Source organism: Entelurus aequoreus, linkage group LG17 (genome assembly GCF_033978785.1).
Source record: "Entelurus aequoreus isolate RoL-2023_Sb linkage group LG17, RoL_Eaeq_v1.1, whole genome shotgun sequence".
Classification (NCBI taxonomy): Eukaryota; Metazoa; Chordata; class Actinopteri; order Syngnathiformes; family Syngnathidae; genus Entelurus; species Entelurus aequoreus.
The window spans coordinates 11,250,781-11,255,780 of record NC_084747.1 but is presented as its reverse complement, the minus strand read 5'-3'; the positions used below and the strand labels follow the sequence as shown (position 1 = coordinate 11,255,780).

Below are 5,000 nucleotides of genomic sequence, written 5' to 3'. Positions count from 1 at the left end.
TATGGGACTCTCGATCTGATATTGATATCGGATTGTCAGGTTCAAACACTGATGACATCTATTAAACAAGACTAGAAGCAAGGAATTCAATTTAGCTCAATTGAGGAGAAACGCGTAGACACTGTAAGGGTACAGTGTCGTCCCACGCTCTGACGAAAGGTTGTACGCCTCCTCTTTTATTTGGACTTTCCCTGATTACATGGCAACAGCTGTTTCTAAGGGAGGGGGGTCGTAAACAGCCATCGCCTTTGTTACAAAACAGTTCAAAGAAAAGGTGCCTGGAGGGAGGTCAGGCCCTGCCTCCTCTCCGCTTTGTAGATCTCGGGTCAAGACAAAATCTTCCTGTGGATTACAATACATCAGAGAAACCGACGCCTTCATGTCGTTCCCCATCCTACACAGTGGAGTTTTACAAGCCTTTTGCTTGGTAGGATCAAAGACAGCTTTTGTCCTCTCACCGGGAACTCGTGGCAACACAAAGTTTTGTGATAACTTAGATACAATTATCCTGACACGGATATCGGTCCAAAACAAGCGAGTATCGGCTCGCTTTGGAAAGCTCCGATACAGGCAGTCTTGCTTGTGCAAAACACACGATAAGCACACCGGGTTGCTCTTCTGGACGATTTTAGACAAGTCATTTACAAAAGGTAAACATGCCAGGCTATAGGTTTTAGCAGCTACACGACAGCTAAGCACACAATAGCACACGAGCTAGCCATACGTAATATGCATAGGTGGATTAATGACCGGGCCTACCGGGCCCAGGCCCAGGGGGCCAGAGGCCCCAAGGGGCCAGGCCAACTTGGCCCCGCGGCCGCGACCCAAGCAAAACTACTTTTGCAAAAATAATAATCTTAAGCCCCAAGGGGCCAGGCCAACTTGGCCCCGCGGCCATGATCCATAGAGGTAAGAGGCCCCAAGGGGCCAGGTCAACTTGGCCCCGCGGCCGCGACCCACAGAGGGCCAGAGGCCTCAAGGGGCCAGGCCAACACATGGCCCGCGGCCATGATCCATAGACGGTCAGAGGCCCCAAGGGGCCAGGCCAACTTGGCCCCGCGGCCACGATCCATAGAGGGTCAGAGGCCCCAGGGGGCCAGGTCAACTTGGCCCCGCGGCCACGATCCATAGACGGTCAGAGGCCCCAAGGGGCCAGGCCAACTTGGCCCCGCGGCCACGACCCACAGAAGGCCAGAGGCCCCAAAGGGCCAGGCCAACTTGGCCCCGCGGCCGCGAGCCACAGAAGGCCAGAGGCCCCAAGGGGCCAGGTCAACTTGGCCCCGCGGCCACGATCCATAGAGGGTAAGAGGCCCCAAGGGGCCAGGTCAACTTGGCCCCGCGGCCGCGACCCACAGAGGGCTGAGGTCCTAAGGGGTCAGGCCAACTTGGCCCCGCGGCCATGATCCATAGAGGGCCAGAGGCCCCGAGGGGTCAGGCCAACTTGGCCCCGATCCATAGAGGGTCAGAGGCCCCAAGGGGCCAGGCCAACTTGGCCCCCGCGGCCACGACCCACAGAGGCCCCAAGGGGCCAGGCAAAATTGGCCCCGCGGCCATGATCCACAGAGGGCCAGAGGCTCTCAATCATTATTATCAAAGCTAATTCTCAAATTGGATGGATCACACAACCTCACTCACATATTCTTTATCAATTATTAAAGGTTGTTTCTGAATTTTGATCACAGAACTTAATGCAAATATTCTTGATTGATTGACAAAGCTCATTCTCAAATTTTGATTACACAACCTTACTCTGACAAATTATCATTATCAAAAAGCTCTATCTCGAATTTGGATCACAGAATCTCACTCAAGTATTCTTAGCTGTGCCCCTCCCCCATCAAGTCTTTCATAAACCGGTCTGTTCTTTTAGAATCTCCTCATTTGGTATTTTGAACTCGTGAGAGACTGCTCAAAATTTGGTTTCCTTTCCCTCAGTTCAGACTCAGAGATAATTTGAAATCATTCAACAAGAAGTTTAACGCGCGCACACACACACACACACACACTTGAGTTGAGCATTACTTGGAAATTCTTATATTTTCCATTTTGCTGTTATTATCAGCATCTTCCCATTTTGTCCTTTTCTTTCGAGAAAGTTTACAGTCTGACATTTGTCACTGCTGTCAGTTAATAACTTTTTGGTCTTTGACCCATTTTGTCATTTTCTCGATTCGATCGTCACTGACCACTCTCTCCTGTCTGGCAGACATCGTTGCTGCCATCATAGCTAGCAAGCTGCCTGCAGCGGGTCATCCCTATGTTCCCCGTCCCTATGTTACCCGGGTCCTATGTTCCCCTCTACCGGGGAACTAAGGACCCTTTTTAAAAAAAAGGGTTCTATGTTCCCCGCTGCGGGGAACGTACAACACTTTTTCCAGAAAAGGGTTCTATGTTCCCCGCTGCTTCCAATGCGCGACTAAGTAAGACGCACGCAGACACGCATGACAGAGACGCGTTTAAGTTGTCGAAGGAAGGAAGTTCGCGTTTGAGTTGCTCTATCTGCTGCCGCACGCCCTGTGACAGGTTAGGTTTAGGGATGGTTTTGGTCAGGGCACAATTTCGCCAAAAAAAGTGCTCCACAACGCCCTGTGACAGGTTAGGTTTAGGGATAGTTTTGGTCAGGGCACAATTTCGCCAAAAAAAAGTGCTCCACAACGCCCTGTGACAGGTTAGGTTTAGGGATGGTTTTGGTCAGGGCACAATTTCGCAATTTCGCCAGATACAATGCAGGGAACATAGGACCCTTTTTTTAGAAAAAGGGTCCTAAGTTCCCCGGTCGCATACAAAGACCCAGGAACAACCGGGGAACATAGGACCCGGGGAACATAGGACCCGGGAACATAGGCACGCTCCCGCCTGCAGATAGCAACATTTTGGTGTCCTTTGGGAAAATATTTAGAAAGAAGACAAAAGTACACACAGTTGTACAACTATTATCTTTATGATCTTTTTTTTGTTAGTTTCTCTGTTACTGTGTGTGGCCAATTAAGCGACTTTTGGCCATACCTGGCTGGTGACATTTAGCGACTTTCTGGTTGATGTTAAGATTAATAATAGCAACAGTTCTCTTCATCTTAATGCAATTTATTGTGTCTGTCTCTCCACATTTTGCCATTAGGTACTTTGAGCTCTTGTTGGTCAGTCACTCTAAGGTACATTGTTGCTGCCATCATAGCTAGCAAGCTGCCTGCAGATAGCGACATTTTGGTGTCCTTTGAGAAATATTAAGAAAGAAGACAAAAGTACAAGACATTGTACGATTACTATCTTTTTAAAATTATTTGTTTCACTGTGTGATTGACCGACTTTGCCGCTAGATTTCGCGTCTTTTGGCCATACCTGGCTAGCGACTAAAAACATCATTTAGCGACTTTTTGGTTGTGAAGATAAGTGGTAAAAGCAGATCTTCCTGTTGGTCTTCCCACATTTTGCCATTTGGTACTTTGCACTCTTCTTGGTCACTCCAAGGCATTTGTCCCTGCCTTCAGCTAGTCACTTGGCTCTTTTGGAATATATTTCACTGTAATTGGCTCTCTCTCTCTCTTTCTCCTCAGTACAAATCAGCCTGTTCCCTTGCCATTCATCACTGACCACTCTGCTCTCCTGTCTGTCAGACATTATTGCTGCTTGCAGATAGCTTGGGGTCCTTAGAGAAAATATCAGAAGAGAAAAGTACACAATTATCTTAATTATCTTTTTTATTCAGTCAGTCCTTCAGTGAGTCCCAGTGTGTTGGCGATTAAGCAACGTTGGCATTCAATTAGCGACTTTTGGCCATACATGGCTGGCGACTCAAAAAACTAGAAAAAAAGTACAAAAAGTTGTACAATTAATATCTTTATTATCCTTAATTCCCCTGAATCCTAGAGTGTGTTGCAATTAAGCAACTTTGCTGCTAGGTTTAGCGACTCTTGTTTTGGGCATACCTGGCTAGCGACTACAAACATTATTCAGCAACTTTTTGGCTGTTAAGATTAACGTTAATAAATTAAATCCTAATACAATTTATTGTGTTGGTCTCGCCATCTTGCTATTAGGTACTTTGAATTCTTGTTGGTCTCTGCTAAGGTATCTGGCTGTTGTCTTTGCCTTCAGTTAGTCACTTGGCTCTGGAATATATTTAACTGTACTTGGCTCTCTCTTTCTCCTCAGTACAAATCAGTCTGTTCCCTTGCCATTTAGACATTTTCTTGATTGGATCATCACTGACCACTCTGCTCTCCTGCTGTCTATCAGACATTGTTGCTCCCATCATAGCTAGCAAGCTGCCTTGGTGTCCTTTGTGAAAATATTTAGATAGAAGACTAAAGTGCACAAAGGTGTACAATTATTATCTTTTCAAAATATTTGTTTCACTGTCAGTGTGATTGACCGACTTTGCCGCTAGATTTCGCGTCTTTTGGCCATACCTGGCTAGCGACTGAAAACATCATTTAGCAACTTTTTGGTTGTGAAGATAAGAGGTAAAAGCAGATCTGCCTGTTGGTCTTTCCACATTTTGCCATTTGGTACTTTGCACTCTTGTTGGTCACTCCAAGGCATTTGTCCCTGCCTTCAGCTAGTCACTTGGCTCTTTTGGAATATATTTCACTGTAATTGGCTCTCTCTCTCTTTCTCCTCAGTACAAATCAGTCTGTTCCCTTGCCATTTAGACATTTTCTTGATTCGATCATCACTGACCACTCTGCTCTCCTGCTGTCTATCAGACGAATCAGTTGATTCTCTGCTCTCAATTGTCTATGCTAGTAAGCTGTTATTCTCTGCTTTGGAGTGTTGATGCTGGGTTGCTAGTTTTCTAAATCACCTCACACACTTGAAGGAAGCAGCACCGATCATAAACACACAAACAAACTCACACACACACACACACACACACACACACACATAGTTGGTTTATCTGTTGTGATAGGCAAAGAGCCAATGTGCAAAGAAAGAAGGGAAATATGGATCATAAACGTTTAAGTGGAGGAGCTAGAAAAAAAATTCAGCAAGAAAAGAAA

The 5,000-nt window shown here is 46.3% G+C and overlaps 1 pseudogene; it reads left to right on the top strand.

The window, feature by feature from the left end:
• LOC133632351 (protein NipSnap homolog 1-like) overlaps positions 1-5,000 on the top strand; it is a 302,488-nt pseudogene that overhangs the window by 29,060 nt on the left and 268,428 nt on the right.